Genomic DNA, 25,220 nt, shown 5'->3' with positions numbered 1-25,220 from the left:
CCGGACACGCGTGCCGGGTGTTTGCAACCACGACAACACTTCCAGACTTGTGAGAGGCCGCCGGCGCATGATTTGGCGGCATGCTAGCCCCCGGAGGCCGCCGGCCACAGCCGTAGACGCGCGAAGGGCACTCTGCGTAGAGGGAATTTTTCGGATACTTCTCCATCACCAAAAATTATGAAAAAATACCATCTTTCCTATAGCACATGTGCCCACGTCGTGCAAAAAAAATCATGATTTTATCGCGCTCCGAGTATTTAGTAATATTGACGCCGCATCGTTACCGCAGAACGTCTACTACCGTGTCATCGCCATCCGTGAGGGGGGCCACGCCCCGGACACGCGTCCCGCCTCTTCGGACATGCCACCACACCACCCCGCATGTATGAGGGACCGGTGCGACGCTCCGGTGGCATTGCTACCCCCCAGTGCCCCCGTCCCGCCTAACCCTGTAGCGTTTGACCACGGGATCTACACCTTTGACTTTGCACGGACGGGCTTTGACCAGTGGACCTCCCCACCCGGTTGTGTTAGGTTAGCCCATAGGAACACTTTGGAGCAACATCCGGGGCAGACCCACAGCAAGATCCCCTCCGTGTAGACCCCACGCGTCCGTTTCCCCCCTCCAGGTGCCGGCGGCAACGCCGTCCGTGAGGGGGGCACACCCCGGACACGGGTGGCGGGCGTTTGCAGCCGCGACAACACTTCCAGACTTGTGAGAGGCCGCCGGCACAAGATTTGGCGGCATGCTAGCCCCCGGAGGCTGCCGGCCACAGCCGTAGACGCGTGAAGGGCAATCCGCGTAGTGGGAATTTTTCGGATACTTCTCCATCACCAAAAATTATGACAAAATTCCATCGTTCCTATAGCACATGTGCCCGCGTCGTGCAAAAAAAATCATGATTTTATCGCGCTCCGAGTATTTAGTAATATTGACGCCGCATCGTTACCGCAGAACGTCTACTACCGTGTCATCGCCGTCCGTGAGGGGGGCCACGCCCCGGAGACGCGTCCCGCCTCTTCGGACATGCCACCACACCACCCCGCATGTATCAGGGCCCGGTGCGACGCTCCGGTGGCATTGCTACCCCCAGTGCCCCCGTCCCGCCTAACCCTGTAGCGTTTGACCACGGGATCTACCCCTTTGACTTTGCACGGACGGGCTTTGACCAGTGGACCTCCCCACCCGGTTGTGTTAGGTCAGCCCATAGGAACACTTTGGAGCAACATCCGGGGCAGACCCACAGCAAGATCCCCTCCGTGTAGACCCCACGCGTCCGTTTCCCCCCTCCAGGTGCCGGCGGCAGCGCCGTCCGTGAGGGGGGCACACCCCGGACACGCGTGCCGGGCGTTTGCAACCGCGACAACACTTCCAGACTTGTGAGAGGCCGCCGGCGCAAGATTTGGCGGCATGCTAGCCCCCGGAGGCCGCCGACCACAGCCGTAGACGCGTGAAGGGCAATCCGCGTAGAGGGAATTTTTCGGATACTTCTCCATCACCAAATATTATGAAAAAATACCATCGTTCCTATAGCACATGTGCCCACGTCGTGCAAAAAAAATCATGATTTTATCGCGCTCCGAGTATTTAGTAATATTGACGCCGCATCGTTACCGTAGAACGTCTACTACCGTGTCATCGCCATCCGTGAGGGGGGCCACGCCCCGGACACGCGTCCCGCCTCTTTGGACATGCCACCACACCACCCCGCATGTATGAGGGACCGGTGCGACGCTCCGGTGGCATTGCTACCCCCCAGTGCCCCCGTCCCGCCTAACCCTGTAGCGTTTGACCACGGGATCTACCCCTTTGACTTTGCACGGACGGGCTTTGACCAGTGGACCTCCCCACCCGGTTGTGTTAAGTCAGCCCATAGGAACACTTTGGAGCAACATCCGGGGCAGACCCACAGCAAGATCCCCTCCGTGTAGACCCCACGTGTCCGTTTCCCCCCTCCAGGTGCCGGCGGCAGCGCCGTCCGTGAGGGGGGCACACCCCGGACACGGGTGGCGGGCGTTTGCAGCCGCGACAACACTTCCAGACTTGTGAGAGGCCGCCGGCGCAAGATTTGGCGGCATGCTAGCCCCCGGAGGCTGCCGGCCACAGCCGTAGACGCGCGAAGGGCAATCCGCGTATTGGGAATTTTTCGGATACTTCTCCATCACCAAAAATTATGACAAAATTCCATCGTTCCTATAGCACATGTGCCCGCGTCATGCAAAAAAAATCATGATTTTATCGCGCTCCGAGTATTTAGTAATATTGACGCCGCATCGTTACCGCAGAACGTCTACTACCGTGTCATCGCCATCCGTGAGGGGGGCCATGCCCCGGAGACGCGTCCCGCCTCTTCGGACATGCCACCACACCACCCCGCATGTATCAGGGCCCGGTGCGACGCTCCGGTGGCATTGCTACCCCCAGTGCCCCCGTCCCGCCTAACCCTGTAGCGTTTGACCACGGGATCTACCCCTTTGACTTTGCACGGACGGGCTTTGACCAGTGGACCTCCCCACCCGGTTGTGTTAGGTCAGCCCATAGGAACACTTTGGAGCAACATCCGGGGCAGACCCACAGCAAGATCCCCTCCGTGTAGACCCCACGCGTCCGTTTCCCCCCTCCAGGTGCCGGCGGCAGCGCCGTCCGTGAGGGGGGCACACCCCGGACACGCGTGTCGGGCGTTTGCAACCGCGACAACACTTCCAGACTTGTGAGAGGCCGCCGGCGCAAGATTTGGCGGCATGCTAGCCCCCGGAGGCCGCCGACCACAGCCGTAGACGCGTGAAGGGCAATCCGCGTAGAGGGAATTTTTCGGATACTTCTCCATCACCAAATATTATGAAAAAATACCATCGTTCCTATAGCACATGTGCCCACGTCGTGCAAAAAAAATCATGATTTTATCGCGCTCCGAGTATTTAGTAATATTGACGCCGCATCGTTACCGTAGAACGTCTACTACCGTGTCATCGCCATCCGTGAGGGGGGCCACGCCCCGGACACGCGTCCCGCCTCTTTGGACATGCCACCACACCACCCCGCATGTATGAGGGACCGGTGCGACGCTCCGGTGGCATTGCTACCCCCCAGTGCCCCCGTCCCGCCTAACCCTGTAGCGTTTGACCACGGGATCTACCCCTTTGACTTTGCACGGACGGGCTTTGACCAGTGGACCTCCCCACCCGGTTGTGTTAAGTCAGCCCATAGGAACACTTTGGAGCAACATCCGGGGCAGACCCACAGCAAGATCCCCTCCGTGTAGACCCCACGCGTCCGTTTCCCCCCTCCAGGTGCCGGCGGCAGCGCCGTCCGTGAGGGGGGCACACCCCGGACACGGGTGGCGGGCGTTTGCAGCCGCGACAACACTTCCAGACTTGAGAGAGGCCGCCGGCGCAAGATTTGGCGGCATGCTAGCCCCCGGAGGCTGCCGGCCACAGCCGTAGACGCGCGAAGGGCAATCCGCGTATTGGGAATTTTTCGGATACTTCTCCATCACCAAAAATTATGACAAAATTCCATCGTTCCTATAGCACATGTGCCCGCGTCATGCAAAAAAAATCATGATTTTATCGCGCTCCGAGTATTTAGTAATATTGACGCCGCATCGTTACCGCAGAACGTCTACTACCGTGTCATCGCCATCCGTGAGGGGGGCCATGCCCCGGAGACGCGTCCCGCCTCTTCGGACATGCCACCACACCACCCCGCATGTATCAGGGCCCGGTGCGACGCTCCGGTGGCATTGCTACCCCCAGTGCCCCCGTCCCGCCTAACCCTGTAGCGTTTGACCACGGGATCTACCCCTTTGACTTTGCACGGACGGGCTTTGACCAGTGGACCTCCCCACCCGGTTGTGTTAGGTCAGCCCATAGGAACACTTTGGAGCAACATCCGGGGCAGACCCACAGCAAGATCCCCTCCGTGTAGACCCCACGCGTCCGTTTCCCCCCTCCAGGTGCCGGCGGCAGCGCCGTCCGTGAGGGGGGCACACCCCGGACACGCGTGTCGGGCGTTTGCAACCGCGACAACACTTCCAGACTTGTGAGAGGCCGCCGGCGCAAGATTTGGCGGCATGCTAGCCCCCGGAGGCCGCCGACCACAGCCGTAGACGCGTGAAGGGCAATCCGCGTAGAGGGAATTTTTCGGATACTTCTCCATCACCAAATATTATGAAAAAATACCATCGTTCCTATAGCACATGTGCCCACGTCGTGCAAAAAAAATCATGATTTTATCGCGCTCCGAGTATTTAGTAATATTGACGCCGCATCGTTACCGTAGAACGTCTACTACCGTGTCATCGCCATCCGTGAGGGGGGCCACGCCCCGGACACGCGTCCCGCCTCTTTGGACATGCCACCACACCACCCCGCATGTATGAGGGACCGGTGCGACGCTCCGGTGGCATTGCTACCCCCCAGTGCCCCCGTCCCGCCTAACCCTGTAGCGTTTGACCACGGGATCTACCCCTTTGACTTTGCACGGACGGGCTTTGACCAGTGGACCTCCCCACCCGGTTGTGTTAAGTCAGCCCATAGGAACACTTTGGAGCAACATCCGGGGCAGACCCACAGCAAGATCCCCTCCGTGTAGACCCCACGCGTCCGTTTCCCCCCTCCAGGTGCCGGCGGCAGCGCCGTCCGTGAGGGGGGCACACCCCGGACACGGGTGGCGGGCGTTTGCAGCCGCGACAACACTTCCAGACTTGAGAGAGGCCGCCGGCGCAAGATTTGGCGGCATGCTAGCCCCCGGAGGCTGCCGGCCACAGCCGTAGACGCGCGAAGGGCAATCCGCGTATTGGGAATTTTTCGGATACTTCTCCATCACCAAAAATTATGACAAAATTCCATCGTTCCTATAGCACATGTGCCCGCGTCATGCAAAAAAAATCATGATTTTATCGCGCTCCGAGTATTTAGTAATATTGACGCCGCATCGTTACCGCAGAACGTCTACTACCGTGTCATCGCCGTCCGTGAGGGGGGCCATGCCCCGGAGACGCGTCCCGCCTCTTCGGACATGCCACCACACCACCCCGCATGTATCAGGGCCCGGTGCGACGCTCCGGTGGCATTGCTACCCCCAGTGCCCCCGTCCCGCCTAACCCTGTAGCGTTTGACCACGGGATCTACCCCTTTGACTTTGCACGGACGGGCTTTGACCAGTGGACCTCCCCACCCGGTTGTGTTAGGTCAGCCCATAGGAACACTTTGGAGCAACATCCGGGGCAGACCCACAGCAAGATCCCCTCTGTGTAGACCCCACGCGTCCGTTTCCCCCCTCCAGGTGCCGGCGGCAGCGCCGTCCGTGAGGGGGGCACACCCCGGACACGCGTGCCGGGCGTTTGCAACCGCGACAACACTTCCAGACTTGTGAGAGGCCGCCGGCGCAAGATTTGGCGGCATGCTAGCCCCCGGAGGCCGCCGGCCACAGCCGTAGACGCGCGAAGGGCAATCCGCGTAGAGGGAATTTTTCGGATACTTCTCCATCACCAAATATTATGAAAAAATACCATCGTTCCTATAGCACATGTGCCCACGTCGTGCAAAAAAAATCATGATTTTATCGCGCTCCGAGTATTTAGTAATATTGACGCCGCATCGTTACCGCAGAACGTCTACTACCGTGTCATCGCCGTCCGTGAGGGGGTACACGCCCCGGACACGGGTCCCGCCTCTTCGGACATGCCACCACACCACCCCACATGTATGAGGGCCCGGTGCGACGCTCCGGTGGCATTGGTACCCCCTAGGCCCCCGTCCCGCCTAACCCTGTAGCGTTTGACCACGGGATCTACCCCTTTGACTTTGCACGGACGGGCTTTGACCAGTGGACCTCCCCACCCGGTTGTGTTAGGTCAGCCCATAGGAACACTTTGGAGCAACATCCGGGGCAGACCCACAGCAAGATCCCCTCCGTGTAGACCCCACGCGTCCGTTTCCCCCCTCCAGGTGCCGGCGGCAGCACCGTCCGTGAGGGGGGCACACCCCGGAAACGCGTGCCGGGCGTTTGCAACCGTGACAACACTTCCAAACTTGTGAGAGGCCACCGGCGCAAGATTTGGCGGCATGCTAGCCCCCGGAGGTCGCCGGCCACAGCCGTAGACGCGTGAAGGGCAATCCGCATAGTGGGAATTTTTCGGATACTTCTCCATCACCAAAAATTATGAAAAAATTCCATCGTTCCTATAGCACATGTGCCCGCGTTGTGCAAAAAAAATCATGATTTTATCGCGCTCCGAGTATTTAGTAATATTTACACCGCATCGTTACCGCAGAACGTCTACTACCGTGTCATCGCCGTCCGTGAGGGGGGCCACGCCCCGGAGACGCGTCCCGCCTCTTCGGACATGCCTCCACACCACCCCGCATGTATGAGGGCCCGGTGCGACGCTCCGGTGGCATTGCTACCCCCAGTGCCCCCGTCCCGCCTAACCCTGTAGCGTTTGACCACGGGATCTACCCCTTCGACTTTGCACGGACGGGCTTTGACCAGTGGACCTCCTCACCCGGTTGTGTTAGGTCAGCCCATAGGAACACTTTGGAGCAACATCCGGGGCAGACCCACAGCAAGATCCCCTCCGTGTAGACCCCACGCGTCCGTTTCCCCCCTCCAGGTGCCGGCGGCAGCGCCGTCCGTGAGGGGGGCACACCCCGGACACGCGTGCCAGTCGTTTGCAACCGCGACAACACTTCCAGACTTGTGAGAGGCCGCCGGCGCAAGATTTGGCGGCATGCTAGCCCCCGGAGGCCGCAGGCCACAGCCGTAGACGCACGAAGGGCAATCCGCGTAGTGGGAATTTTTCGGATACTTCTCCATCACCAAAAATTATGAAAAAATTCCATCTTTCCTATAGCACATGTGCCCGCGTCGTGCAAAAAAAATTATGATTTTATCGCGCTCCGAGTATTTAGTAATATTGACGCCGCATCGTTATCGCAGAACGTCTACTACCGTGTCATCGCCGTCCGTGAGGGGGGCCACGCCCCGGAGACGCGTCCCGCCTCTTCGGACATGCCACCACACCAGCCCGCATGTATGAGGGCCCGGTGCGACGCACCGGTGGCATTGCTACCCCCGAGTGCCCCCGTCCCGCCTAACCCTGTAGTGTTTGACCACGGGATCTACCCCTTTGACTTTGCACGGACGGGCTTTGACCAGTGGACCTCCCCACCCGGTTGTGTTAGGTCAGCCCATAGGAACACTTTGGAGCAACATCCGGGGCAGACCCACAGCAAGATCCCCTCCGTGTAGACCCCACGCGTCCGTTTCCCCCCTCCAGGTGCCGGCGGCAGCGCCGTCCGTGAGGGGGGCACACCCCGGACACGCGTGCCGGGCGTTTGCAACCGCGACAACACTTCCAGACTTGTGAGAGGCCGCCGGCGCAAGATTTGGCGGCATGCTAGCCCCCGGAGGCCGCCGGCCACAGCCGTAGACGCGCGAAGGGCAATCCGCGTAGAGGGAATTTTTCGGATACTTCTCCATCACCAAATATTATGAAAAAATGCCATCGTTCCTATAGCACATGTGCCCACGTCGTGCAAAAAAAAAAATCATGATTTTATCGCGCTCCGAGTATTTAGTAATATTGACGCCGCATCGTTACCGCAGAACGTCTACTACCGTGTCATCGCCATCCGTGAGGTGGGCCACACCCCGGACACGCGTCCCGCCTCTTTGGACATGCCACCACACCACCCCGCATGTATGAGGGACCGGTGCGACGCTCCGGTGGCATTGCTACCCCCTAGTGCCCCCGTCCCGCCTAACCCTGTAGCGTTTGACCACGGGATCTACCCCTTTGACTTTGCATGGACGGGCTTTGACCAGTGGACCTCCCCACCCGGTTGTGTTAGGTCAGCCCATAGGAACACTTTGGAGCAACATCCGGGGCAGACCCACAGCAAGATCCGCTTCGTGTAGACCCCATGCGTCCGTTTCCCCCCTCCAGGTGCCGGCGGCAGCGCCGTCCGTGAGGGGGGCACACCCCGGACACGGGTGGCGGGCGTTTGCAGCCGCGACAACACTTCCAGACTTGTGAGAGGCCACCGGCGCAAGATTTGGCGGCATGCTAGCCCCCGGAGGCTGCCGGCCACAGCCGTAGACGCGCGAAGGGCAATCCGCGTATTGGGAATTTTTCGGATAGTTCTCCATCACCAAAAATTATGACAAAATTCCATCGTTCCTATAGCACATGTGCCTGCGTCGTGCAAAAAAAATCATGATTTTATCGTGCTCCGAGTATTTAGTAATATTGACGCCGCATCGTTACCGCAGAACGTCTACTACCGTGTCATCGCCGTCCGTGAGGGGGGCCACGCCCCGGAGACGCGTCCCGCCTCTTCGAACATGCCACCACACCACCCCGCATGTATCAGGGCCCGGTGCGACGCTCCGGTGGCATTGCTACCCCCAGTGCCCCCGTCCCGCCTAACCCTGTAACGTTTGACCACGGGATCTACCCCTTTGACTTTGCACGGACGGGCTTTGACCAGTGGACCTCCCCACCCGGTTGTGTTAGGTCAGCCCATAGGAACACTTTGGAGCAACATCCGGGGCAGATCCACAGCAAGATCCCCTCCGTGTAGACCCCACGCGTCCGTTTCCCCCCTCCAGGTGCCGGCGGCAGCGCCGTCCGTGAGGGGGGCACACCCCGGACATGCGTGCCGGGCGTTTGCAAAGGCGACAACACTTCCAGACTTGTGAGAGGACGCCGGCGCAAGATTTGGCGGCATGCTAGCCCCCGGAGGCTACCGGCCACAGCCGTAGACGCGCGAAGGGCAATCCGCGTAGAGGGAATTTTTCGGATACTTCTCCATCACCAAAAATTATGAAAAAATACCATCGTTCCTATAGCACATGTGCCCACGTCGTGCAAAAAAAATCATGATTTTATAGCGCTCTGAGTATTTAGTAATATTGTCGCCGCATCCTTACCGCAGAACGTCTACTACTGTGTCATCGCCGTCCGTGAGGGGGGCCACGCCCCGGAGACGCGTCCCGCCTCTTCGGACATCCCACCACACCACCCCGCATGTATGAGGGACCGGTGCGACGCTCCGGTGGCATTGCTAACCCAGTGCCCCCGTCCCGCCTAACCCTGTAGCGTTTGACCACGGGATCTACCCCTTTGACTTTGCACGGACGGGCTTTGACCAGTGGACCTCCCCACCCGGTTGTGTTAGGTCAGCCCATAGGAACACTTTGGAGCAACATCCGGGGCAGACCCACAGCAAGATCCCCTCCGTGTATACCCCACGCGTCCGTTTCCCCCCTCTAGGTGCCGGCGGCAGCGCCGTCCGTGAGGGGGGCACACCCCGGACACGCGTGCCGGGCGTTTGCAACCGCGACAACACTTCCAGACTTGTGAGAGGCCGCCGGCGCAAGATTTGGCGGCATGCTAGCCCCCGGAGGCCGCCGGCCACAGCCGTAGACGCGCGAAGGGCATTCCGCGTAGTGGGAATTTTTCGGATACTTCTCCATCACCAAAAATTATGAAAAAATTCCATCGTTCCTATAGCATATGTGCCCGCGTCGTGCAAAAAAAATCATGATTTTATCGCGCTCCGAGAATTTAGTAATATTGACGCCGCATCGTTACCGCAGAACGTCTACTACCGTGTCATCGCCGTCCGTGAGGGGGGCCACGCCCCGGAGACGCGTCCCGCCTCTTCGGACATGCCACCACACCAGCCCGCATGTATGAGGGCCCGGTGCGACGCACCGGTGGCATTGCTACCCCCGAGTGCCCCCGTCCCGCCTAACCCTGTAGCGTTTGACCACGGGATCTACCCCTTTGACGTTGCACGGACGGGCTTTGACCAGTGGACCTCCCAACCCGGTTGTGTTAGGTCAGCCCATAGGAACACTTTGGAGCAACATCCGGGGCAGACCCACAGCAAGATCCCCTCCGTGTAGACCCCACGCGTCCGTTTCCCCCCTCCAGGTGCCGGCGGCAGCGCCGTCCGTGAGGGGGGCACACCCCGGACACGCGTGCCGGGCGTTTGCAACCGCGACAACACTTCCAGACTTGTGAGAGGCCGCCGGCGCAAGATTTGGCGGCATGCTAGCCCCCGGAGGCCGCCGGCCACAGCCGTAGACGCGCGAAGGGCATTCCGCGTAGTGGGAATTTTTCGGATACTTCTCCATCACCAAAAATTATGAAAAAATTCCATCGTTCCTATAGCATATGTGCCCACGTCGTGCAAAAAAAATCATGATTTTATCGCGCTCCGAGTATTTAGTAATATTGATGTCGCATCGTTACCGCAGAACGTCTACTACCGTGTCATCGCCGTCCATGAGGGGGGCCACGCCCCGGAGACGCGTCCCGCCTTTTCGGACATGCCACCACACCACCCCGTATGTATGAGGGCCCGGTGCGACGCTCCGGTGGCATTGCTACCCGCCAGTGCCCCCGTCTCGCCTAACCCTGTAGCGTTTGACCATGGGATCTACCCCTTTGACTTTTCACGGACGGGCTTTGACCAGTGGACCTCCCCACCCGGTTGTGTTAGGTCAGCCCATAGGAACACTTTGGAGCAACATCCGGGGCAGACACACAGCAAGATCCCCTCCGTGTAGACCCCACGCGTCCGTTTCCCCCCTCCAGGTGACGGCGGCAGCGCCGTCCGTGAGGGGGGCACACCCCGGACACGCGTGCCGGGCGTTTGCAACCGTGACAACACTTCCAGACTTGTGAGAGGCCGCCGGCGCAAGATTTGGCGGCATGCTAGCCCCCGGAGGACGCCGGCCACAGCCGTAGACGCGTGAAGGGCAATCCGCGTAGAGGGAATTTTTCGGATACTTCTCCATCACCAAAAATTATGAAAAAATACCATCGTTCCTATAGCACATGTGCCCATGTCGTGCAAAAAAAATCATGATTTTATCGCGCTCCGAGTATTTAGTAATATTGACGCCGCATCGTTACCGCAGAACGTCTACTACCGTGTCATCGCCGTCCGTGAGGGGGGCCACGCCCCGGAGACGCGTCCTGCCTCTTCGGACATGCCACCACACCACCCCGCATGTATGAGGGCCCGGTGCGACGCTCCGGTGGCATTGCTACCCCCCCAGTGCCCCCGTCCCGCCTAACCCTGTAGCGTTTGACCACGGGATCTACCCCTTTGACTTTGCACGGACGGGCTTTGACCAGTGGACCTCCCAACCCGGTTGTGTTAGGTCAGCCCATAGAACACTTTGGAGCAACATCCGGGGCAGACCCACAGCAAGATCCCCTCCGTGTAGACCCCACGCGTCCGTTTCCCCCCTCCAGGTGCCGGCGGCAGCGCCGTCCGTGAGGGGGGCACACCCCGGACACGCGTGCCGGGCGTTTGCAACCGCGACAACACTTCCAGACTTGTGATAGGCCGCCGGCGCAAGATTTGGCGGCATGCTAGCCCCCGGAGGCCGCCGGCCACAGCCGTAGACGCGCGAAGGGCAATCCGCGTAGAGGGAATTTTTCGGATACTTCTCCATCACCAAAAATTATGAAAAAATACCATCGTTCCTATAGCACATGTGCCCACGTCGTGCAAAAAAAAATCATGATTTTATCGCGCTTCGAGTATTTAGTAATATTCACGCCGCATCATTACCGCAGAACGTCTACTACCGTGTCATCGCCGTCCGTGAGGGGGGCCACGCCCCAGAGACGCGTCCTGCCTCTTCAGACATGCCACCACACCACCCCGCATGTATGAGGGCCCGGTGCGACGCTCCGGTGGCATTGCTACCCCCAGTGCCCCCGTCCTGCCTAACCCTGTAGCGTTTGACCACGGGATCTACCCCTTTGACTTTGCACGGACGGGCTTTGACCAGTGGACCTCCCCACCCGGCTGTGTTAGGTCAGCCCATAGGAACACTTTGGAGCAACATCCGGGGCAGACCCACAGCAAGATCCCCTCCGTGTAGACCCCACGCGTCCGTTTCCCCCCTCCAGGTGCGGGCGGCAGCGCCGTCCGTGAGGGGGGCACACCCCGGACACGCGTGCTGGGCGTTTGCAACCGCGACAACACTTCCCGACTTGTGAGAGGCCGCCGGCGCAAGATTTGGCGGCATGCTAGCCCCCGGAGGCCGCCGGCCACAGCCGTAGACGCGCGAAGGGCAATCCGCGTAGTGGGAATTTTTCGGATACTTCTCCATCACCAAAAATTATGAAAAAATTCCATCGTTCCTATAGCACATGTGCCCGCGTCGTGCAAAAAAAATCATGATTTTATCGCGCTCCGAGTATTTAGTAATATTGACGCCGCATCGTTACTGTAGAACGTCTACTACCGTGTCATCGCCGTCCGTGAGGAGGGCCACGCCCCGGAGACACATCCCGCCTCTTCGGACATGCCACCACACCACCCCGCATGTATGAGGGCCCGGTGCGACGCTCCGGTGGCATTGCTACCCCCCAGTGCCCCCGTCCCGCCTAACCCTGTAGCGTTTGACCACGTGATCTACCCCTTTGACTTTGCACGGAAGGGCTTTGACCAGTGGACCTCCACACCCGGTTGTGTTAGGTCAGCCCATAGGAACACTTTGGAGCAACATCCGGGGCAGACCCACAGCAAGATTCCCTCCGTGTAGACCCCACGCGTCCGTTTCCCCCCTCCAGGTGCCGGCGGCAGTGCCGTCCGTGAGGGGGGCACACCCCGGACACGCGTGCCGGGCGTTTGCAACCGCGAAAACACTTCCAGACTTGTGAGAGGCCGCCGGCACAAGATTTGGCGGCATGCTAGCCCCCGGAGGCCGCCGGCCACAACCGTAGACGCGCGAAGGGCAATCCGCGTAGTGGGAAATTTTCGGATACTTCTCCATCACCAAAAATTATGAAAAAATTCCATCGTTCCTATAGCACATGTGCCCGCGTCGTGCAAAAAAAATCATGATTTTATCGCGCTCCGAGTATTTAGGAATATTGACGCCGCATCGTTACCGCAGAACGTCTACTACCGTGTCATCGCCGTCCGTGAGGGGGGCCACGCCCCAGAGACGCGTCCTGCCTCTTCGGACATGCCACCACACCACCCCGCATGTATGAGGGCCCGGTGCGACGCTCCAGTGGCATTGCTACCCCCCAAGTGCCCCCGTCCCGCCTAACCCTGTAGCGTTTGACCACGGGATCTACCCCTTTGACTTTGCACGGACGGGCTTTGACCAGTGGACCTCCCCACCCGGTTGTGTTAGGTCAGCCCATAGGAACACTTTGGAGCAACATCCGGGGCAGATCCACAGCAGGATCCCCTCCGTGTAGACCCCACGCGTCCGTTTCCCCCCTCCAGGTGCCGGCGGCAGCGGCGTCCGTGAGGGGGGCACACCCCGGACACGCGTGCCGGGCGTTTGCAACCGCGACAACACTTCCAGACTTGTGAGAGGCCGCCGGCGCAAGATTTGGCGGCATGCTAGCCCCCGGAGGCCGCCGGCCACAGCCGTAGACGCGCGAAGGGCAATCCGCGTAGAGGGAATTTTTCGGATACTTCTCCATCACCAAAAATTATGAAAAAATACCATCGTTCCTATAGCACATGTGCCCACGTTGTGCAAAAAAAATCATGATTTTATCGCGCTCCCAGTATTTAGTAATATTGTCGCCGCATCCTTACCGCAGAACTTCTACTACTGTGTCATCGCCGTCCGTGAGGGGGGCCACGCCCCGGAGACGCGTCCCGCCTCTTCGGACATGCCACCACACCACCCCGCATGTATGAGGGACCGGTGCGACGCTCCGGTGGCATTGCTACCCCCAGTGTCCCCGTCCCGCCTAACCCTGTAGCGTTTGACCACGGGATCTACCCCTTTGACTTTGCACGGACGGGCTTTGACCAGTGGACCTCCCCACCCGGTTGTGTTAGGTCAGCCCATAGGAACACTTTGGAGCAACATCCGGGGCAGACCCACAGCAAGATCCCCTCCGTGTAGACCCCACGCGTCCGTTTCCCCCCTCCAGGTGCCGGCGGCAGCGCCGTCCGTGAGGGGGGCACACCCCGGACACGCGTGCCGGGCGTTTGCAACCGCGACAACACTTCCAGACTTGTGAGAGGCCGCCGGCGCAAGATTTGGCGGCATGCTAGCCCCCGGAGGCCGCCGGCCACAGCCGTAGACGCGCGAAGGGCAATCCGCGTAGTGGGAATTTTTCGGATACTTCTCCATCACCAAAAATTATGAAAAAATTCCATCGTTCCTATAGCATATGTGCCCGCGTCGTGCAAAAAAAATCATGATTTTATCGCGCTCCGAGTATTTAGTAATATTGACGCCGCATCGTTACCGCAGAACGTCTACTACCGTGTCATCGCCGTCCATGAGGGGGGCCACGCCCCGGAGACGCGTCCCGCCTCTTCGGACATGCCACCACACCACCCCGTATGTATGAGGGCCCGGTGCGACGCTCCGGTGGCATTGCTACCCCCCCCCCCCCAGTGCCCCCGTCCCGCCTAACCCTGTAGCTTTTGACCACGGGATCTACCCCTTTGACTTTGCATGGACGGGCTTTGACCAGTGGACCTCCCCACCCGGTTGTGTTAGGTCAGCCCATAGGAACACTTTGGAGCAACATCCGGGGTAGACCCACAGCAAGATCCCCTCCGTGTAGACCCCACGCGTCCGTTTCCCCCCTCTAGGTGCCGGCGGCAGCGCCGTCCGTGAGGGGGGCACACCCCGGACACGCGTGCTGGGCGTTTGCAACCGCGACAACACTTCCAGACTTGTGAGAGGCCGCCGGCGCAAGATTTGGCGGCATGCTAGCCCCCGGAGGCCGCCGGCCACAGCCGTAGACGCGCGAAGGGCAATCCGCGTAGTGGGAATTTTTCGGATACTTCTCCATCACCAAAAATTATGAAAAAATTCCATCGTTCCTATAGCACATGTGCCCGCGTCGTGCAAAAAAAAATCATGATTTTATCGCGCTCCGAGTATTTAGTAATATTGACGCCGCATCGTTACCGCAGAACGTCTACTACTGTGTCATCGCCGTCCGTGAGGGGGGCCACGCCCCGGAGACGCATCCCGCCTCTTCGGACATGCCACCACACCACCCCGCATGTATGAGGGCCCGGTGCGATGCTCCGGTGGCATTGCTACCCCCCAGTGCCCCCGTCCCGCCTAACCCTGTAGCGTTTGACCACGGGATCTACCCCTTTGACTTTGCACGGACGGGCTTTGACCAGTGGACCTCCCCACCCGGTTGTGTTAGGTCAGCCCATAGGAACACTTTCGAGCAACATCCGGGGCAGACCCACAGCAAGATCCCCTCCGTGTAGACCCCACGCGTCCGTTTCCCCCCTCCAGGTGCCGGCGGCAGCGCCGTCCATGAGGGGGGCACACCCCGGACACGCGTGCCGGGCGTTTGCAACCGCGACAACACTTCCAGACTTGTGAGAGGCCGCCGGCGCAAGATTTGGCGGCATGCTAGCCCCCGGAGGCCGCCGGCCACAGCCGTAGACGCGCGAAGGGCAATCCGCGTAGAGGGAATATTTCGGATACTTCTCCATCACCAAAAATTATGAAAAAATACCATCGTTCCTATAGCACATGTGCCCACATTGTGCAAAAAAAAATCATGATTTTATCGCGCTCCGAGTATTTAGTAATATTGACGCCGCATAGTTACCGCAGAACGTCTACTACCGTGTCATCGCCGTCCGTGAGGGGGGCCACGCCCCAGACACGCGTCCCGCCTCTTCGGACATGCCACCACACCACCCCGCATGTATGAGGGCCCGGTGCGACGCTCCGGTGGCATTGCTACCCCAGTGCCCCCATCCCGCCTAACCCTGTAGCGTTTGACCACGGGATATACCCCTTTGACTTTGCAAGGACGGGCTCTGACCAGTGGACCTCCGCACCCGGTTGTGTTAGGTCAGCCCATAGGAACACTTTGGAGCGACATCCGGGGCAGACCCACAGCAAGATCCCCTCCGTGTAGACCCCACGCGTCTGTTTCCCCCCTCCAGGTGCCGGCGGCAGCGCCGTCCGTGAGGGGGGCACACCCCGGACACGCGTGCCGGGCGTTTGCAACCGCGACAACACTTCCAGACTTGTGAGAGGCCGCCGGCGCAAGATTTGGCGGCATGCTAACCCCGGAGGCCGCCGGCCACAGCCGTAGACGCGCGAAGGGCAATCCACGTAGTGGGAATTTTTCGGATACTTCTCCATCACCAAAAATTATGAAAAAATTCCATCATTCCTATAGCACATGTGCCCGCGTCATGCAAAAAAAATCATGATTTTATCGCGCTCCGAGTATTTAGTAATATTGACGCCGCATCGTTACCGCAGAACGTCTACTACCGTGTCATCGCCGTCCGTGAGGGGGGCCACGCCCCGGAGACGCGTCCCGCCTCTTCGGACATGCCACCACACCACCCCGCATGTATGAGGGCCCGGTGCGACGCTCCGGTGGCATTGCTACCCCCCAGTGCCCCCGTCCCGCCTAACCCTGTAGCGTTTGACCACGGGATCTACCCCTTTGACTTTGCATGGACGGGCTTTGACCAGTGGACCTCCCCACCCGGTTGTGTTAGGTCAGCCCATAGGAACACTTTGGAGCAACATCCGGGGCAGACCCATAGCAAGATCCCCTCCGTGTAGACCCCACGCGTCCGTTTCCCCCCTCCAGGTGCCGGCGGCAGCGCCGTCCGTGAGGGGGGCACACCCCGGAGACGCTTGCCGGGCGTTTGCAACCGCGATAACACTTCCAGACTTGTGAGAGGCCGCCGGCGCAAGACTTGGCGGCATGCTAGCCCCCGGAGGCCGCCGGCCACAGCCGTAAACGCGCGAAGGGCAATCCGCGTAGAGGGAATTTTTCGGATACTTCTCCATCACCAAAAATTATGAAAAAATACCCTCGTTCCTATAGCACATGTGCCCACGTCGTGCAAAAAAAATCACAATTTTTATCGCGCTCCGAGTATTTAGTAATATTGATGCCGCATCGTTACCGCAGAACGTCTACTACCGTGTCATCGCCGTCCGTGAGGGGGGCCACGCCCCGGAGACGCATCCTGCCTCTTCGGACATGCCACCACACCACCCCGCATGTATGAGGGCCCGGTGCGACGCTCCGGTGGCATTGCTACCCCCAGTGCCCCCGTCCCGCCTAACCCTGTAGCGTTTGACCACGGGATCTACCCCTTTGACTTTGCACGGACGGGCTTTGACCAGTGGACCTCCCCACACGGTTGTGTTAGGTCAGCCCATAGAACACTTTGGAGCTACATCCGGGGCAGACCCACAGCAAGATCCCCTCCGTGTAGACCCCACGCGTCCGTTTCCCCCCTCCAGGTGCCGGCGGCAGCGCCGTCCGTGAGGAGGGCACACCCCGGACACGCGTGCCGGGAGTTTGCAACCGCGACAACACTTCCAAACTTGTGAGAGGCCGCCGGCGCAAGATTTGGCGGCATGCTAGCCCCCGGAAGCCGCCGGCCACAGCCGTAGACGCGCGAAGGGCAATCCGCGTAGAGGGAATTTTTCGGATACTTCTCCATCACCAAAAATTATGAAAAAATACCATCGTTCCTATAGCACATGTGCCCACGTCGTGCAAAAAAAAAATCATGATTGTACCGCGCTCCAAGTATTTAGTAATATTGACGCCGCATAGTTACCGCAGAACGTCTACTACCGTGTCATCGCCGTCCGTGAGGGGGGCCACGCCCCGGAGACGCGTCCCACCTCTTCGGACATGCCACCACACCACCCCGCATGTATGAGGGCCCGGTGCGACGCTCTGGTGGCATTGCTACCCCCCAAGTGCCCCCGTCCTGCCTAACCCTATAGCGTTTGACCACGGGATCTATCCCTTTGACTTTGCACGGACGGGCTTTGACCAGTGGACCTCCCCACCCGGTTGTGTTAGGTCAGCCCATAGGAACACTTTGGAGCAACATCCGGGGCAGACCCACAGCAAGATCCCCTCCGTGTAGACCCCACGCGTCCGTTTCCCCCCTCCAGGTGCCGGCGGCAGCGCCGTCCGTGAGGGGGGCACACCCCGGACACGCGTGCTGGGCGTTTGCAACCGCTACAACACTTCCAGACTTGTGAGAGGCCGCCGGCGCAAGATTTGGCGGCATGCTAGCCCCCGGAGGCCGCCGGCCACAGCCGTAGACACGCGAAGGGCAATCCGCGTAGTGGGAATTTTTCGGATACTTCTCCATCACCAAAAATTATGAAAAAATTCCATCGTTCCTATAGCACATGTGCCCGCGTCGTGCAAAAAAAATCATGATTTTATCGCGCTCCGAGTATTTAATAATATTGACGCCGCATCGTTACCGCAGAACGTCTACTACCGTGTCATCGCCGTCCGTGAGGGGGGCCACGCCCCGGAGACGCATCCCGCCTCTTCGGACATGCCACCACACCACCCCGCATGTATGAGGGCCCGGTGCGATGCTCCGGTGGCATTGCTACCCCCCAGTGCCCCCGTCCCGCCTAACCCTGTAGCGTTTGACCACGGGATCTACCCCTTTGACTTTGCACGGACGGGCTTTGACCAGTGGACCTCCCCACCCGGTTGTGTTAGGTCAGCCCATAGGAACACTTTCGAGCAACATCCGGGGCAGACCCACAGCAAGATCCCCTCCGTGTAGACCCCACGCGTCCGTTTCCCCCCTCCAGGTGCCGGCGGCAGCGCCGTCCATGAGGGGGGCACACCCCGGACACGCGTGCCGGGCGTTTGCAACCGCGACAACACTTCCAGACTTGTGAGAGGCCGCCGGCGCAAGATTTGGCGGCATGCTAGCCCCCGGAGGCCGCCGGCCACAGCCGTAGACGCGCGAAGGGCAATCCGCGTAAAGGGAATATTTCGGATACTTCTCCATCACCAAAAATTATGAAAAAATACCATCGTTCCTATAGCACATGTGCCCACATTGTGCAAAAAAAAATCATGATTTTATCGCGCTTCGAGTATTTAGTAATATTGACGCCGCATAGTTACCGCAGAACGTCTACTACCGTGTCATCGCCGTCCGTGAGGGGGGCCACGCCCCAGACACGCGTCCCGCCTCTTCGGACATGCCACCACACCACCCCGCATGTATGAGGGCCCGGTGCGACGCTCCGGTGGCATTGCTACCCCAGTGCCCCCATCCCGCCTAACCCTGTAGCGTTTGACCACGGGATTTACCCCTTTGACTTTGCAAGGACGGGCTCTGACCAGTGGACCTCCGCACCCGGTTGTGTTAGGTCAGCCCATAGGAACACTTTGGAGCAACATCCGGGGCAGACCCACAGTAAGATCCCCTCCGTGTAGACCCCACGCGTCTGTTTCCCCCCTCCAGGTGCCGGCGGCAGCGCCGTCCGTGAGGGGGGCACACCCCGGACACGCGTGCCGGGCGTTTGCAACCGCGACAACACTTCCAGACTTGTGAGAGGCCGCCGGCGCAAGATTTGGCGGCATGCTAACCCCGGAGGCCGCCGGCCGCAGCCGTAGACGCGCGAAGGGCAATCCACGTAGTGGGAATTTTTCGGATACTTCTCCATCACCAAAAATTATGAAAAAATTCCATCATTCCTATAGCACATGTGCCCGCGTCATGCAAAAAAAATCATGATTTTATCGCGCTCCGAGTATTTAGTAATATTGACGCCGCATCGTTACCGCAGAACGTCTACTACCGTGTCATCGCCGTCCGTGAGGGGGGCCACGCCCCGGAGACGCGTCCCGCCTCTTCGGACATGCCACCACACCACCCCGCATGTATGAGGGCCCGGTGCGACGCTCCGGTGGCATTGCTACCCCCCAGTGCCCCCGTCCCGCCTAACCCTGTAGCGTTTGACTACGGGATCTACCCCTTTGACTTTGCATGGACGGGCTTTGACCAGTGGACCTCCCCACCCGGTTGTGTTAGGTCAGCCCATAGGAACACTTTGGAGCAACATCCGGGGCAGACCCACAGCAAGATCCCCTCCGTGTAGACCCCACGCGTCCGTTTCCCCCCTCCAGGTGCCGGCGGCAGCGCCGTCCGTGAGGGGGGCACACCCCGGAGACGCTTGCCGGGCGTTTGCAACCGCGATAACACTTCCAGACTTGTGAGAGGCCGCCGGCGCAAGACTTGGCGGCATGCTAGCCCCCGGAGGCCGCCGGCCACAGCCGTAGACGCGCGAAGGGCAATCCGCGTAGAGGGAATTTTTCGGATACTTCTCCATCACCAAAAATTATGAAAAAATACCCTCGTTCCTATAGCACATGTGCCCACGTCGTGCAAAAAAAATCACAATTTTTATCGCGCTCCGAGTATTTAGTAATATTGATGCCGCATCGTTACCGCAGAACGTCTACTACCGTGTCATCGCCGTCCGTGAGGGGGGCCACGCCCCGGAGACGCGTCCCGCCTCTTCGGACATGCCACCAGACCACCCTGCATGTATGAGGGCCCGGTGCGACGCTCCGATGGCATTGCTACCCCCAGTGCCCCCGTCCCGCCTAACCCTGTAGCGTTTGACCACGGGATCTACCCCTTTGACTTTGCACGGACGGGCTTTGACCAGTGGACCTCCCCACCTGGTTGTGTTAGGTCAGCCCATAGGAACACTTTGGAGCAACATCCGGGGCAGACCCACAGCAAGATCCCCTCCGTGTAGACCCCACGTGTCCGTTTCCCCCCTCCAGGTGCCGGCGGCAGCGCCGTCCGTGAGGGGGGCACACCCCGGACACGTGTGCCGGGCGTTTGCAACCGCGACAACACTTCCAGACTTGTGAGAGGCCGCCGGCGCAAGATTTGGCGGCATGCTAGCCCCCGGAGGCCGCCGGCCACAGCCGTAGACGCGCGAAGGGCAATCCGCGTAGAGGGAATTTTTCGGATACTTCTCCATCACCAAAAATTATGAAAAAATACCATCGTTCCTATAGCACATGTGCCCACGTCGTGCAAAAAAAAATCATGATTGTACCGTGCTCCAAGTATTTAGTAATATTGACGCCGCATAGTTACCGCAGAACGTCTACTACCGTGTCATCGCCGTCCGTGAGGGGGGCCACGCCCCGGAGACGCGTCCCGCCTCTTCGGACATGCCACCACACCACCCCGCATGTATGAGGGCCCGGTGCGATGCTCCGATGGCATTGCTACCCCCAGTGCCCCCGTCCTGCCTAACCCTATAGCGTTTGACCACGGGATCTACCCCTTTGACTTTGCACGGACGGGCTTTGACCAGTGGACCTCCCCACCCGGTTGTGTTAGGTCAGCCCATAGGAACACTTTGGAGCAACATCCGGGGCAGACCCACAGCAAGATCCCCTCCGTGTAGACCCCACGCGTCCGTTTCCCCCCTCCAGGTGCCGGCGGCAGCGCCGTCCGTGAGGGGGGCAGACCCCGGACACGCGTGCCGGGCGTTTGCAACCGCGACAACACTTCCAGACTTGTGAGAGGCCGCCGGCGCAAGATTTGGCGGCATGCTAGCCCCCGGAGGCCGCCGGCCACAGCCGTAGACGCGCGAAGGGCAATCCGTGTAGAGGGAATTTTTCGGATACTTCTCCATCACCAAAAATTATGAAAAAATACCATCGTTCCTATAGCACATGTGCCCGCGTCGTGCAAAAAAAATCATGATTTTATCGCGCTCCGAGTATTTAGTAATATTGACGCCGCATCGTTACCGCAGAACGTCTACTACCGTGTCATCGCCGTCCGTGAGGGGGGCCACGCCCCGGAGACGCATCCCGCCTCTTCGGACATGCCACCACACCACCCCGCATGTATGAGGGCCCAGTGCGATGCTCCGGTGGCATTGCTACCCCCCAGTGCCCCCGTCCCGCCTAACCCTGTAGCGTTTGACCACGTGATCTACCCCTTTGACTTTGCACGGACGGGCTTTGACCAGTGGACCTCCCCACCCGGTTGTGTTAGGTCAGCCCATAGGAACACTTTGGAGCAACATCCGGGGCAGACCCACAGCAAGATCCCCTCCGTGTAGACCCCACGCGTCCGTTTCCCCCCTCCAGGTGCCGGCGGCAGCGCCGTCCATGAGGGGGGCACACCCCGGACACGCGTGCCGGGCGTTTGCAACCGCGACAACACTTCCAGACTTGTGAGAGGCCGCCGGCGCAAGATTTGGCGGCATGCTAGCCCCCGGAGGCCGCCGCCCACAGCCGTAGACGCGCGAAGGGCAATCCGCGTAGTGGGAATTTTTCGGATACTTCTCCATCACCAAAAATTATGAAAAAATACCATCGTTCCTATAGCACATGTGCCCGCGTCGTGCAAAAAAAATCATGATTTTATCGCGCTCCGAGTATTTAGTAATATTGACGCCGCATCGTTACCGCAGAACGTCTACTACCGTGTCATCGCCGTCTGTGAGGGGGGCCACGCCCCGGAGACGCATCCCGCCTCTTCGGACATGCCACCACACCACCCCGCATGTATGAGGGCCCGGTGCGATGCTCCGGTGGCATTGCTACCCCCAGTGCCCCCGTCCCGCCTAACCCTGTAGCGTTTGACCACGGGATCTACCCCTTTGACTTTGCACGGACGGGCTTTGACCAGTGGACCTCCCCACCCGGTTGTGTTAGGTCAGCCCATAGGAACACTTTGGAGCAACATCCGGGGCAGACCCACAGCAAGATCCCCTCCGTGTAGACCCCACGCGTCCGTTTCCCCCCTCCAGGTGCCGGCGGCAGCGCCATCCATGAGGGGGGCACACCCCGGACACGCGTGCCGGGCGTTTGCAACCGCGACAACACTTCCAGACTTGTGAGAGGCCGCCGGCGCAAGATTTGGCGGCATGCTAGCCCCCGGAGGCCGCCGGCCACAGCCGTAGACGCGCGAAGGGCAATCCGCGTAGAGGGAATTTTTCGGATACTTCTCCATCACCAAAAATTATGAAAAAATACCATCGTTCCTATAGCACATGTGCCCACGTCGTGCAAAAAAAAATCATGATTTTATCGCGCTCCCAGTATTTAGTAATATTGTCGCCGCATCCTTACCGCAGAACGTCTACTACCGTGTCATCGCCGTCCGTGAGGGGGGCCACGCCCCGGAGACGCGTCCCGCCTCTTCGGACATGCCACCACACCACCCCGCATGTATGAGGGCCCGATGCGACGCTCCGGTGGCATTGCTACCCCCAGTGCCCCCGTCCCGCCTAACCCTGTAGCGTTTGACCACGGGATCTACCCCTTTGACTCTGCATGGACGGGCTTTGACCAGTGGACCTCCCCACCCGGTTGTGTTAGGTCAGCCCATAGGAACACTTTGGAGCAACATCCGGGGCAGACCCACAGCAAGATCCCCTCCGTGTAGACCCCACGCGTCCGTTTCCCCCCTCCAGGTGCCGGCGGCAGCGCCGTCCGTGAGGGGGGCACACCCCTGACACGCGTGCCGGGCGTTTCAACCGCGACAACACTTCCAGACTTGTGAGAGGCCGCCGGCGCAAGATTTGGCGGCATGCTAGCCCCCGGAGGCCGCCGGCCACAGCCGTAGATGCGCGAAGGGCAATCCGTGTAGAGGGAATTTTTCGGATACTTCTCCATCACCAAAAATTATGAAAAAATACCATCGTTCCTATAGCACATGTGCCCACGTCGTGCAAAAAAAATCACGATTTTATCGCGCTCCGAGTATTTAGTAATATTGACGCCGCATCGTTACCGCAGAACGTCTACTACCGTGTCATCGCCGTCCGTGAGGGGGGCCACGCCCCGGAGATGCGTCCCGCCTCTTCGGACATGCCACCACACCACTCCGCATGTATGAGGGCCCGGTGCGACGCTCCGGTGGCATTGCTACCCCCCAAGTGCCCCAGTCCCCCCTAACCCTGTAGCGTTTGACCACGGGATCTACCCCTTTGACTTTGCACGGACGGGCTTTGACCAGTGGACCTCCCCACCCGGTTGTGTTAGGTCAGCCCATAGGAACACTTTGGAGCAACATCCGGGGCAGACCCACAGCAAGATCCCCTCCGTGTAGACCCCTACGCATCCGTTTCCCCCCTCCAGGTGCCGGCGGCAGCGCCGTCCGTGAGGGGGGCACACCCCGGACACACGTGCCGGGCGTTTGCAACCGCGACAACACTTCCAGACTTGTGAGAGGCCGCCGGCGCAAGATTTGGCGGCATGCTAGCCGCCGGAGGACGCCGGCCACAGCCGTAGACGCGCGAAGGGCAATCCGCGTAGTGGGAATTTTTCGGATACTTCTCCATCACCAAAAATTATGAAAAAATTCCATCGTTCCTATAGCACAAGTGCCCGCGTCGTGCAAAAAAAAATCATGATTTTATCGCGCTCCAAGTATTTAGTAATATTGACGCCGCATCGTTACCGCAGAACGTCTACTACCGTGTCATCGCCGTCCGTGAGGGGGGCCACGCCCCGGAGACGCATCCCGCCTCTTCGGACATGCCACCACACCACCCCGCATGTATGAGGGCCCGGTGCGACGCTCCGGTGGCATTGCTACCCCCAGTGCCCCCGTCCCGCCTAACCCTGTAGCGTCTGACCACGGGATCTACCCCTTTGACTTTGCACGGACGGGCTTTGACCAGTGGACCTCCCCACCCGGTTGTGTTAGGTCAGCCCATAGGAACACTTTGGAGCAACATCCGGGGCAGACCCACAGCAAGATCCCCTCCGTGTAGACCCCACGCGTCCGTTTCCCCCCTCCAGGTGCCGGCGGCAGCGCCGTCCGTGAGGGGGGCACAACCCGGACACGCGTGCCGGGCGTTTGCAACCGCGACAACACTTCCAGACTTGTGAGAGGCCGCCGGCGCAAGATTTGGCGGCATGCTAGCCCCCGGAGGCCGCCGCCCACAGCCGTAGACGCGCGAAGGGCAATCCGCGTAGTGGGAATTTTTCGGATACTTCTCCATCACCAAAAATTATGAAAAAATTCCATCGTTCCTATAGCACATGTGCCCGCGTCGTGCAAAAAAAAATCATGATTTTATCGCGCTCCGAGTATTTAGTAATATTGACGCCGCATCGTTACCGCAGAACGTCTACTACCGTGTCATCGCCGTCCGTGAGGGGGGCCACGCCCCGGAGACGCGTCCCGCCTCTTCGGACATGCCACCACACCACCCCGCATGTATGAGGGCCCGGTGCGACGCTCCGGTGGCATTGCTACCCCCCAGTGCCCCCGTCCCGCCTAACCCTGTAGCGTTTGACCACGGGATCTACCCCTTTGACTTTGCATGGACGGGCTTTGACCAGTGGTCCTCCCCACCCGGTTGTGTTAGGTCAGCCCATAGGAACACTTTGGAGCAACATCCGGGGCAGAAC

The sequence above is a fragment of the Triticum urartu genome, chromosome 6A, assembly GCF_056163025.1.
Source record: "Triticum urartu cultivar PI428250 chromosome 6A, HENAU_Tu73, whole genome shotgun sequence".
Classification (NCBI taxonomy): Eukaryota; Viridiplantae; Streptophyta; class Magnoliopsida; order Poales; family Poaceae; genus Triticum; species Triticum urartu.
Note: the sequence above shows the minus strand (reverse complement) of the source record.